The sequence below is a fragment of the Schistocerca americana genome, chromosome 4 (assembly GCF_021461395.2).
Source record: "Schistocerca americana isolate TAMUIC-IGC-003095 chromosome 4, iqSchAmer2.1, whole genome shotgun sequence".
In the NCBI taxonomy this organism is placed as follows: domain Eukaryota; kingdom Metazoa; phylum Arthropoda; class Insecta; order Orthoptera; family Acrididae; genus Schistocerca; species Schistocerca americana.
The window spans coordinates 636,731,057-636,745,188 of NC_060122.1; positions in this window are offsets into that span (position 1 = coordinate 636,731,057).

Below are 14,132 nucleotides of genomic sequence, written 5' to 3' on the forward strand. Positions count from 1 at the left end.
GTTTCTTGGAGAATCTCCTGCACAAAGGCCACGCGTGTAACGGCCGTCAAAATTCCCAACGTAGGGATTTTCCCCATTTCTGGCTATGCTGCTAGTCTTTGTACCTGGACTCGCTCGTCTTGGTCGCCTAGGTGCAAGTCCGAACTGCCACGGCGCTCCCTGGGACGTGGGCACTCTAGCATACAGCCGTACAACAAATTCATCTTACCTTGTACCAATACTGGGTGGCCGATTAGCTCGACTAAACATGCGTAACGTTACAAACCTAATATATTGTGTATTGAAGTGTTATGTGCTAGTTAAGTCTTGCCACGTTGTCCAGCTACTGATGTTTTTGGTTCATTGCTTGATGACTTTCAATCATTGCTTATATGAACTCTGCTTCCTTCTCTGATATTTATCTTCTCAAAACTTATTGCCTGTTTTTGATCATTTTGCAATGAGGCTAGCAATTATTAAGTATGAAAACGTCTGATAGATTAGTTGACAATCCAGTATTACAATCGCCTTACAATTGTGAATAACTTTTTTATATCTTGTTTCCCCTTACTTTAGTTTCAGATTCCAACAGAGGAAGGACAAGAGACTGACGATGCTTTGTCTTTGTGAACTATCAAGGGGAACGTATGACAAATAAAAAAAATGTTATTCCCAGTTAAAACTCCTTCTTAACTTTCCCTCACGCTTTATTTCCCTTATAAGTCTCCTACTGATCTGTAAAATGAAAGTTCCATCGTGTATATGCCTATTAATGTGGTCAGTTAACAGTTTGTTCTTGAGGCAGACACACAGTGGAAGAGCTAGCAAGTATGATGAAAGGGGTAGACACTTTATGTATACTCATTACACACGTCTTGATAGACAGAGGGCCAAGATTTTGTTTTTGCAGAAACGCAAATAAAAAATACTTTGGCACTTGTGACAAGCAGCATATATTACTTTTTCAGATGACGTCAGTAAACATGGACACCGGCACAGTGGCAGAAATCACTAGCAAGCTCCTGCTGGGGAGCAAACCGTTCCACGTCGTATGCAAGCTCTTTGGTCTGATGCCGTTTACTGTCGACGTGAGGACGGCGTCATTCAGGAGAAGCAACTCGGATTTGGTGATCCTGACCCTCACCTGCTCAGCACAACTGGTGTCCGCAATCGCTTATCCATTCTTATCTTCTCGCTCGGTAGAGAATTTTTCTGTGATAGACTTTATTACTCTTACAGGAAATTTTGGATATTTGGTTCTGAGTTTAGTTCCTGTAGTCTCTGATGCTTGTTTCAACAAAAAAAAGTATGAATATATGCTTGAGGTAATTACAACTTGTGACCGAATTCTGTCAGTCTACGTCAAGAAGGAGACTAGTAGAGATGGAATGTTCATAAAGCTGCAGCTGCTCCTACTGTTTATCCTTTGTTGTGTAGCGCTTGTTGCTGGAATCAATGCCAAGATTGAGGAGAGCTTCTTGATAGCAGGTATTTTTTGTATGTACAATTATGTAACAGGTGTACTAACTGTTTTACGGTTTTTGAACCTGCAGATGGTGATAAGGCAGAGAGTCTCGCACTTGAATATTTGCATACTTGAAATGCAAGACAACTTACAAGCGACATGCCGTACGCAAGTACACTCCATAGGATCGACTGCGCCAGTGAATGACCTAAATGTCAGCCACGGGGGTGCCTATTGCATGTCAGAGCACGTGCGATCCCTCAGGAGAGTGTATATGGGGCTATGTGAACTGTCAACGGTGGTGTGCTCCGTTCATGCAAGTTTTTTAATCCCATATTTTGTAGCGATTTCAGCAGTGAGTGTCATAACGTTGTATTTCAGTTTTACAAAAGCGTTATTCCTAGGTATGGACCCGAATGGCATGAAGTGGCAGTATAGTGTGGGAATGGTCTTCCACATGAGCTTCCTGTTGTTACTGGTAGTCCCTGCCCACTGTGTGGAGGTTGAGGTGGGGCGCACACATAGGCTGTGCTGGGAGCTACTGATGGAAGGTAGGCGCATGGGCGGCGCCGCCCACCGCGAGCTGCGGCTGCTGGCGCTTCAGACAACGTCGGAGCGGCCAGAGGCCAATCTGGCAGGCGTGCTGACGCTGCCGATGAGCCTCGTCGCGACATTCATCTCCATCATCACCACCTACACCGCCCTGATGATCACCTTCTGGCCTTGAGGTAACTTTCCCAAATGTTCTTGTGCCTCATCAACTTCAGTTCCCACCAACAATGAAAGCCATGTTATTTACTTCTTCTTCTTCTTTCACTCATCTCCGCTCTTCCCTTCCATGTATCTTTGTTACGTGAGATTTCTTTGCAGTACAGGTCCCATCAAAATGCACTCAACATTCTTACCAGCCATACTAGTGGTTTTTCGTTCACTGTTCTTAGAAACAGCTCATCATTCTTCATTCTGTGAGGCAGTTTAAAATTTAGAATTTTTCTCCACAACGACATTTCACAGTCATACAAGTGTTTTAGCTCTTTCTTTTTCACTGTCTATGATCCGCTGTCATACAACACTACACTCTATAAACAACACTTGCCGAATATCTTTCTTAATTTTATCACAGGTCTTTTTTGATTTCAACATAAATTTTACTTTTTCAAAAGCTCTTTAACCCAGAAATATTTTACTTTTTATTTTTTTCAAATAGAAGGAAGGTAGGAAGAACGCGTTTAACGTCCCGTCAGCATCGAGGTCATTAGAGACGGACGACAAGCTCGGATTGTGTCAAGGATGGGGGAAGTATCCCAACAGTTGCTTGGAGCGATTTAGTTAAGTCACCGAAAACGTAAATCAGGATGGCCGGACGCGGATTTCAACCATCGTCCTCTCGAATGTTAGTCCAGTGTGTTAACCAGTGCGCTACCGCACTCGGTCCTCCAAACAGCTTCTGTTTGCTACCTCCAAATTTGCTAAGTACCTAAACGATTTTACTTACTCCAGTGTCTTTCCAATTCGTTATATTTACACGTAACCTTCCCCCATTTACACGTAACCTACCCCCACGAACCATGGACATTGCCGTTGGTGGGGAGGCTTGCGTGCCTCAGCGATACAGATAACCGTACCGTAGGTGCAGCCACAACGGAGGGGTATCTGTTGAGAGGCCAGACCGTGTGGTTCCTGAAGAGGGGCAGCAGCCTTTTCAGTAGTTGCAGAGGCAACAGTCTGGATGATTGACTGATCTGGCCTTGTAACATTAACCGAAACTGCCTTGCTGTGCTGGTACTGCGAACAGCTGAAAGCAAGGGGAAACTACGGTCGTAATTTTTCCCGAGGGCATGCTGCTTTACTGTATGGTTAGATGGTGATGGCGTCTACTTGGGTAAAACATTCCGGAGGTAAAATAGTCCCCCATTCGGATCTCCGGGCGGGGACTACTCGAGAGGATGTCGTTATCAGGAGAAAGAAAACTGGCGTTCTACGGATCGGAGTGTGGAATGTCAGATCCCTTAATCGGGCAGGTAGGTTAGAAAATTTAAAAAGGGAAATGGATAGGTTAAAGTTAGATATAGTGGGAATAAGCGAAGTTCGGTGGCAGGAGGAACAAGATTTCTGGTCAGGTGACTACGGAGTTATAAACACAAAATCAAATAGGGGTAATGCAGGGGTAGGTTTAATAATGAATAGGAAAATAGGAATGCGGGTAAGCTACTACAAACAGCATAGTGAACGCATTATTGTTGCCAAGATAGATACGAAGCCCGCGCCTACCACAGTAATACAAGTTTATTTGCCAACTAGCTCTGCAGATGACAAAGAAATTGAAGAAATGTATGATGAAATAAAAGAAATTATTCAGATAGTGAAGGGAGATGAAAATTTAATAGTCGTGGGTGACTGGAATTCGTCAGTAGGAAAAAGGAGAGAAGGAAACGTAGTAGGTGAATACGGATTGGGGGTAAGAAACGAAAGAGGAAGCCGCCTGGTAGAATTTTGCACAGAGCACAACCTTGGTTCAAGAATCATAAAAGAAGATTGTATACATGGAAGAAGCCTGGGGATACTGACAGGTTTCAGATAGATTATATAATGGTAACACAGAGATTTAGGAACCAGGTTTGAAATTGTAAGACATTTCCAGGGGCAGATGTGGACTCTGACCACAATCTATTCCTTATGAACTGTAGATTAAAACTGAAGAAACTTCAAAAAGGTGGAAATTTAAGGAGATGGGACCTGGATAAACTGAAAGAACCAGAGATTGTACAGAGTTTCAGGGAGAGCATAAGGGAACAATTGACAAGAATGCAGTAGAAGAAGAATGGGTAGCTTTGAGGGATGAAGTAGTGAAGGCAGCAGAGGATCAAGTAGGTAAAAAGACGAGGGCTAGTAGAAATCCTTGGGTAACAGAAGAAATATTGAAGTTAATTGATGAAAGGAGAAAATAGAAAAATGCAGTAAATGAAGCAGGCAGAAAGAAATACAAACGTTTCAAAAATGAGATCGACAGGAAGTGCAAAATGGTTAAGCAGGGATGGCTAGAGGACAAATATAAGGATGTAGAGGCTTATCTCACTAGGGGTAAGATAGATACTGCCTACAGGAAAATTAAAGACACCTTTGGAGAAAAGAGAGCCACTTGTATGAACATCAAGAGCACAGATGGAAACCCAGTTCTAAGCAAAGAAGGGAAAGCAGAAAAGTAGAAGGAGTACATAGAGGGCCTATACACTGGCGATGTTCTTGAGGACAATATTATGGAAATGGAAGAGGATGTAGATGAAGATGAAATGGGAGATATGATACGGCATGAAGAGTTTGACAGAGCACTGAAAGACCTGAGTCGCAACAAAGCTCCGGGAGTAGACAACATTCCATTAGAACTACTGACAGCCTTGGGAGAGCCAGTCCTGACAAAACTCTACCATCTGGTGAGCAAGATGTATGAGACAGGCGAAATCCCTTCAGACTTCAAGAAGAATATAATAATTCAAATCCCAAAGAAAGCAGATGTTGACAGATGTGAAAATTACCGAACCATCAGTTTAATAAGTCACGGCTGCAAAATACTAACACGAATGCTTTACAGACGAATGGAAAAACTGGTAGAAGCTGACATCGGGGAAGATCAGCTTGGATTCCGTAGAAATATTGGAACACGTGAGGCAATACTGACCTTATGACGTATCTTAGAAGAAAGATTAAGGAATGGCAAACCTACGTTTCTAGCGTTTGTAGACCTAGAGAAAGCTTCTGACAATGTTGACTGGAATACTCTCTCTCAAATTCTGAAGGTGGTAGGGGCAAAATACAGGGAGCGAAAAGCTATTTACAATTTGTACAGAAACCAGATGGCAGTTATAAGAGTCGAGGGACATCAAAGGAAAGCAGTGGTTGGGAAGAGAGTGAGACAGGGTTGTAGCCTCTCCCCGATGTTGTTCAATCTGTATATCGAGCAAGCAGTAAAGGAAACAAAAGAAAAATTGGAGTAGGTATTAAAATCAATGGAGAAGAAATAAAATCTTTAAGGTTCGGTGATGACATTGTAATTCTGTCAGAGACAGCAAAGGACTTGGAAGAGCAGTTGAACGGATTGGATAGTGTCTTGAAAGGAGGATATAAGATGAACATCAACAAAAGCAAAACAAGGATAATGGAATGTAGTCGAATTAAGTCGGGTGATGTTGAGGGTATCAGATTAGGAAATGAGACACTTAAAGTAGTAAAGGAGTTCTGCTATTTGGGGAGCAAAATAACTGATGATGGTCGAAGTAGAGAGGATATAAAATGTAGACTGGCAATGGCAAGGAAAGCATTTCTCAAGAAGAGAAATTTGTTAACATCGATTATAGGATTAAGTGTCAGGAAGTCTTTTCTGAAAGTATTTGTATGGAGTGTAGCCATGCATGGAAGTAAAATATGGACGATAAATAGTTCGGACAAGAAGAGAATAGAAGCTTTCGAAATGTGGTACTACAGAAGAATGCTGAAGATTAGATGAGTAGATCACATAACTAATAAGGAAGTATTGAATAGGATTGAGGAGAAGAGAAGTCTGTGGCACAACTTGGCAAGAAGAAGGGATCGGTTGGTAGGAGATGTTCTGAGGCATCAAGGGGTCACCAGTTTAGTATTGGAGGGCAGCGTGGAGGGTAAAAATCGTAGAGGGAGACCAAGAGATGAATACACTAAGCAGATTCAGAAGGATGTAGGTTGCAGTAGGTACTGGGAGATGAAGAAGCTTGCACAGGATAGAGTAGCATGGAGAGCTGCATCAAACCAGTCTCAGGACTGAAGACCACAACAACAACAACAACAGCAACAACCTTCATATTTTCCGATTCTCATTACTGACCTTCCGTGTGTTTATCCCAATTCCATAAGCTTTATCCATTATTACGATCCTCCTCTGAATCAGTCAACACTGGTCCGTCACCTGCATGGAAACCCTTTTGCTGCTATGGGCGAGTATACACGTCCTGCTGTGGCGTTCCCCAGGGGTTCTGCGGGCCGCTTGGGTTTCCCTACAGTGCTGCGGACGTTTCAATGCCATCTGAGCTGCCCGACCTCTCACTGCTGTGGACGAGTTACTTCCATTTCTCAGTGAATAAAAAAGTTGAGAGTATTTATTGCACAACATATGTGCTTCATTGTGTGCTAACATTTGCAAAAGACCTCGTTTCCACAGCTTGAATCGTTTATGAGATATGAAGATTGTTGTTACCACGTGATTCGCGGTGCTTAAGGACGTCTATGGGCGCGTCGCGAGCGACCGTCCTTCGGATATAAAATCCAATAACTCAAGAACGAAATGAGGTATTCTTCTGCTCTCAATTTTAAATAAAATTTAAATATATTATCTATATTTGTTTCACTGCAATACATGAGCGAAACTCAACCATACACAATCTATTGATATTAAACTTAAGGGAGCTGATGCTGTAATAATCAAGTCTCACAAAGGTTGTTGTTTGGTTAATGCCTATAATTCTGAATACATTTCTAAAACCTTAGATTTTTTCAGTGAAAATAATATTCCGGACTCCGAAAATACCAGAATAGGTCAGTTATCAGTGACGCAAAATTTTCACTCAAACCTTTTCATAAGAAAATGTTTATCAACATGAACCCTCAGTCCCCAAAACTTCGTTCTCAATTCAAAGTTCACAATCCTAACCATCCGATACGGCCGATTTCTATAGTATGAACAGCGCGTACCATGATCCAGCCAAATTTCCGCATGAAACTCTGAAAAAATGTTTCATCTTCTAGAACAATTATTCCATCCCCAATTGCCACGCCTTAGTTAATAAAATAAAAGATTTAGGTTGCAGCCCAAATACCAAGCTGTTTTCACTAGACATCAAAAAACTTTAAACAAACGTTCCCGTGCGAGAAACGCTTATGGTCGCGGAAAAAAAATTTCGCCATTTCAAAAAAGAACTTTCAGATCAACAAATCACTGACTTTATGAATCTAACCACATCGTAGTTAAATACAACTATTTTGAATTTAAAGAACAATTGTATCAGCAATCCGATGGTCTTGTTATGGAAAATCCGTTCGCTGGAGTCCTTGCTGAGATTTTCGTTAATTTTCTGGAATAAAAGTTCTTCAACTGTCTCTCAGCTACAGCGCTGGGCATACTCTCCTATTTCATATAATTGGATGATATTTTAGTCGTCTACAATTTTCCTGGTGATGGTATTCACCATATTTTCAGTTTCTTTAATGAACTTCACGAGAAAACATCCTTCACTCGTAAACTCGAAAACGAGGCCCGCCAAATGAATTTTTTCGATTTGACTCTAAGAAAATAAAATCTCTTTCAATATTTCTCGTAAAGAGCATATACCGATCAGGTCGTACCTGCTTTTTCCACGAACCCTCAATTTCATACTCGTAAAAACGCTTTCTTTCACTCTGCTATTCAGAGATACTTCTGTTCCGCTCTCGAAAGACAAACTCGAGGTAGAAATTAATTTGATGAAAATTATAGCAGGTAATAATGAATAAGAACCTGCCATGGTTGGCGACATCCTTAAAAAGAAAACTGTTAAAAGAGTTACTACATTTGGCACCCCTGTCATGAAGTCCAACCAAAAGAAGAAGTTCTTTTCTATTCCTTTCTTGGGCCCCATCTTCTATCAAATTCAACGCCATCTTCGTAACAAATACAACTGTAATTTCGCTTTTTCAACTAATAATAGTTTGAAAAAAAATTTTATTCACAATTTGAAATCAACTTGTTCCCCTTTGAAGAACTCTGGTGTCTACAAGATTTTTTGCTACACTTGCTCTTCTTACTACATAGTACAAACGGGACGTGCCTTGACAGTCAGATACAAGGAACATCTTTTAAGAAAAAAACGGCACTATCACCCAGAATTCGTATTTTGCCGACCACCTTCTGATTACAGATCACGCACCCAAAGCTGTTCACGATATCAACAATGAGCAACTACAATTACGTCATAAAAGCTTCTTCAATGGTATAAAGCCGTTACTTGATATTTGATTTCGTGTTCCGTCGTGCTGTTACCGAAATATTTTTTCTATCTAAGTCGACTCATATTTTTTTGTTTTTTTAAAAGTTTATATCGACTATATTTCATGTTATACAATCTTTTCTACTCGCTGAATTATTCAGCTCCCTTTGTATTTCTGAAATGGCGTTTTCAGCCTTTAAACTGTATTTATAAGCTCTTATGTAGACAATTTTGCTATCGTGTCTGCTGCTGTCAGATAAAATTATTGCCGTTTACTTCTTATTCAAAATAATGTTCATCGTAACATTCGTCTGTCTACATTTTGAATGTTAAGTTGCCTGTTCGTATTTGCGGCTACTAGATGGCACTGTTGGTTTAACGTTCGTCTGCCGTAATTGCTAACGCAGGCGCTACAGTCTGGCGCTACCGTAGCTTGACGCATATTAGCAGCACATAGCGGCTTGAATTTTATGTTTTCTGTTTTACAGATTTGGTGACTAAAGTTTTATCGCTTGATTTTTAGTTTAATACGTGACAAGTAAGTACTGTTTCTTTTTTTTAATGCCAGTTAGTACTTGTACTTAATTTTTTTTCTTTCCTGTAATCTTATATTACGTTATAGACCAATTTGAGAGTTTTATTTCTGATGAAGGCACTCATAGCAGTGCCGAAACTTGGGTCAAAAGACTCCTTTTTTGCAGCCGAGGGCTGCTATTGCTGTTGATTCCATTCGTGTACCTTTGATGACTGCACGACACAAAGATTTACACCTCGCCTGGGCCTGTCAACACCGACATTGAACTTTTGATGGCTGGAGACATGCTGCCTGGTCGGACGAGTCTCTTTTCCAATTGTATCAAGCGGCTGGACGTTTATGGGCATGGAGACAACCTCATGAATCCATGGACCCAGCGTGTCGGCAAGAGACTGTTCAAGATGATGAAGGCTGCGTAATGGTGTGGGGCGGGTGAAGTAGGAGTGATATGGGGCCCTTGATACGTCTACATACGACTCTGACACGTGTCACGTATGGAAGCATCCTGTTTGATCATCTGCATCCACTGATGTCCATTGTGCATTCCTACAGAGTTGGGCAATTCCAGCAGGAAGGAAACAGGAACGAACTCAACGCCACCTCTCCCAACTTGTATTCAGTCGTTAAATTTTAGAATCTCAAAAATGGCTACGGAATCAGCAACTGTATAAATCTGAAGAGATTGAAAAAAATCAGTCACCAGGACAAAACAAAGGTTTACTAGCCCTTGAGGTAGTTTTCGATATTTCTAAAAATATGACAAGAGCCGCTGGGCTTCATCTAATCTAATGTAGCATCATGTGATGCAACAAGGCCCACCCCTTCTGAGAAAAATATTTTTAGAAATACTGAAACCTAGATCAAGAGATAATAAACCATTGTTTTGCAATTGGTTGGCTGATTTTTTCAACCTCTTCCTTAAATTTTACTTTTTTGTGACCGTGAGTACTCGTCCCCATGCTCCACTAGAATTGTGGCTACTGGCTACGGTCTTCACTGTATGTGCATCTGTAAATCATTGCTGCTTCTTTTATTATAAGATCTCAGTTAGACTAAACATTGATCAAAACGTGTGTCTTCGATGCTCACCTTAAGCCTTTTTTTAAGGCTGTAATCTACTATCGCTGATTTTTCGAAATTTTTAATTCTCATTTATTTTCAGTGCAGCAGTCTGACGTTATGTGGATTGTGTACCCTGTGTCTAACTGTATTAGCACGACACTTTGTATATACCAGGTACTTCTGCCACTGAAAGTAGTATGAGGTAGTTTTCTGGCAGTGGGCATAACACTGGCCTAATGATGCCATATTTGCATAGCACACATTCGATCTCTCATGAAGTAGCTCTGCAAAACGGGAGTGCTTTGGGTGTACTTTCTCCGAAGGTTGAATGGGCTTTAGCCTACGGTGACTGGCGAGAGTATGAAGAAGGAAAGAAGGAAGATAAGGGTTCAATGTCCTTTGGATTACGAGGCCTTTAGTGGCGTATTTGGGGAGGATGGAGAAGGAAACTGGCCATATTGTTCTCAAAGGAATCATCTCGGCAACAGCATTATTCAATTTAGTCACGCTGAACCGCCATCCATCCCAGTTAGGGTCCAGTGTGTTGACCACTGCGTCATGTCGCACGCACTGCGAATGTTGATCTAATGTTTGGAGCTTGCGGATGAGCGCTAGAAAAGAGCTGCTTACAAAGAGGAAAAATTATTGTCTTAAAGTCAGAGGGGAGAGGTGATGTTTTGCCAGTCTCTTTTCCCATATTGCTCCACATTTCCAGCCCTGAGGGGAGGGCTGTAGCCGGCCGCGGTGGTCTAGCGGTTCTAGGCGCGCAGTCCGGAACCGCATGACTGCTACGGTCGCAGGTTCGAATCCTGCCTCGGGCATGGATGTGTGTGATGTCCTTAGGTTGGTTAGGTTTAAGTAGTTCTAAGTTCTAGGGGACTGATGACCACAGATGTTAAGTCCCATAGTGCTCAGAGCCATTTTTGGAGGGCTGTATTTACTCCATTGGTGAGTACCTGCATTTATGTGGCTGAACACCGCCCTAATTTGACGTCACTACACCTGCACTAAAGCGGAACACTGCTGAACAAGAGGCATACATCAGTTGTGGCATTCATTCGTCTCCTGACACTGAAGTGCCATACTGATATTATTTTTAAAAAGGCATAAAGTGGTGCTTACTCTGTGTATTGGAAACATACATTCAATAATAATGAAAATAACTATAACAATAATAATAATATCAACAATAATAAAATAGGAGAAATACGCTGAATTACACACCCATATCATTAACGGCGATTTTCAGAAGGATTTTGGAACTTTTGCTGTGTTCGAACATTAATAATTACTCCGAAGAAAACAATTTGTTGACACATAGCACGGATTCAGAAAACATCGTTCTTGTGAAACACAACTAGCTCTTCATATTCAGGTAGTAATGAGTGCTATCAACAGGGGATGCCAAATTGATTACATATTTTCAGATTTCCAGAAGGTTTTGGTATCGTTCCTCACAAGCGTCTTCTACCCAAACTGCGTGCCTGTGGAATATTGCCTCAGTTGTGCTACTGGATTCGTGATTTCCTGTCAGAAACGTCACACACAGTTCGTAGTAATAGACGGAAAGTCATCGAGTGAAACAGAAGTAATATCCGGCGTTCCCCAAGGAAGTGTTACAGGCCCTCTATTGTTCCTGATCTATATTAACGACATAGGAGAGAATTCGAGTACGCCTATTAGAGTGTTTGCAGACTATTCTCTCATTTACCGTCTTGTAACGTCATCAGGTGACCAAAACGAATTGCAAAATGATTTAGATAAGATACCTATATGGTGCGAAAAGTGGCAATTGACTCTGAGTAAAGAAAAGTGTGAAGTTATTCACATGAGTACTAAAAGAAGGCAGCTAAATTTCGCTTACACGATAAGTCACTCAAATATTAAGGCTATGAATTCAACTAAATACTTAGGGATTACAATTACAAATAACCAAAACTGGAACGATCATATAGATAATCTTGTGGGTAGAGCAAACCAAAGACTGCGATTCATTGGCAGCACACTTGGAAGGTGCAACAGGTCTACTAAAGAGACTGCTTGCACCACGCTTGTCCGCCCTATTCTGCAGTATTGCTGTGCGGTGTGCGATCAGCATCAGGTGGGACTCACGGATGACATCGAAAAAGTTCAGAGAAGGGCTGCTCGTTTTGTACTATAGCGAAATAGGGGAGATAGTGCCACAAAAATGGCTCTGAGCGCTATGAGACTCAACTGCGGAGGTCATTAGTCCCCTAGAACTTAGAACTAGTTATACCTAACTAACCTAAGGACGTCACAAACATCCATGCCCGAGGCAGGATTCGAACCTGCGACCGTAGCGGTCTTGCGGCTCCAGACTGCAGCGCATTTAACCGCACGGCCACTTCGGCCGGCGATAGTGCCACAGACAAGATACGTGAATTGGAGTGGCAATCATTAAAACGTAGGCGTTTTTCGTTGCGACGGGATCTTCTCATGAAATTTCAATCACCAGTTTTCTCCTCCGATTGCGAAAACATTCTGTTGGCACCCAACTACATAGGCAGAAACGATCATCACGATAAAATAAGAGAAATCAGGGCTCGCACAGAAAAACTTAAGATCTCGTTTTTCCCGCGCGCCGTTAGAGAGTGGAACGGTAGAGAGACAGCTTAAAGGTGGTTCATTGAACCCTCTGCCAGGCACTTTATTATGAATAGCAGAGTAATCACGTAGATGTAGATACGTAGTCCTCTGAGATTGTTTGCAGATTATGCTATCATTTATCGTCTTGTAAAGTCATCAGATGGTCAAAGCGAAATGCAAAATGATTTAGACAAGATATCTGTAGACATTAAATCTGTACGGAGTTGTGAATATGGAAAATGATCAGCTGTGTAACTGAATGACGTCAGTGAAAATTTGTGCTGGACTGAAAGTCGAACCCACATTTTCCCTCTTATCGCGAGCGGTCGCCTTACCTTTAGGCTCTCCGAGCATGCTTCGTGGCAGTAATCCAAGTTTCCATACGTCATCAACTATGTGTCCAAAACCTTTATTCGTACATCCATAGCGTATAGGGGAGACATTTTCAATTGGAAGTTGCTTACCCTGTGCCGATATTGGAGTACCTGTGTTGTTCAGAAGTACAATGCAATATTACTTCCCATATGCGCATGTCCAAAGCAACGTTACATCGTACTTCTGAACACCATAGACAACGCACTATCACGGATGTCTGTATGATGCGAAAAGCAGTAAAAGACCTTAAATAATCAAAATTGGAAAGTCATTCGTATGAGTACTAAAAGAAATCCGTTAAATTTCGATTACACGATAAATCACACAAACCTAAGGGCTACGAATTCAACTATTTGCATAGGGATTGCAATTACGAATAACTTAAACTGGAACTGGATAATGCTGTGCGGAAAGCAAATCAAGACTACGATTCATTGCAGAACTCTTAGCAAATGCAACAGATCTATGCAAAAGACTGCTTACCCCTCGCTTGTCGGCCCTCTTCTGGAGTAATTGCTGTGTGGTATGGGATCCGCGTTGGACAGGACTGATGGGGGCATCGAAAAAGTTCAAAGAAGGGCAGCTCGTTTTGCATTATCTAAAAGTAGGGGAGAGACTGCTAAGGACGTACTCTGTGAGTCGGGGTGGCAGTTATTAAAACAAAGGCGTTTTTGTTGCCGCAGGATCTCCTCGTGAGCCGGCCGGAGAGGCCGAACGGTTCTAGGCGCTACAGTCTGGAACCACGCGACTGCTACGGTCGCAGGTTTGAATCCTGCCTCGGGCATGGATGTGTGTGATGTCCTTAGGTTAGTAGGTTTAAGTAGTTCTAAGTTCTAGGTTACTGATGACCAAAGCAGTTGAGTCCCATAGTGCTCACAGCCATTTGAACCATTTTGATCTCCTCGTGAAATTTCAAGCAACAACTTTATCCTCTGATTGCGAAAGTATTGCTTATTGCTTTTGCGCCCACCGACATAGAGAGATATGATCGTGATAAAATAAGAGAAATCAGAGCTCGCACAGAAAGATTTAAATGCTCGTTTTTCACGCGCGCCGCCCGAGAGTGGAGCGGTTGAGATATAGCTTGAAGGTGGTCCGACGAACCCTTTGCCAGGCACTT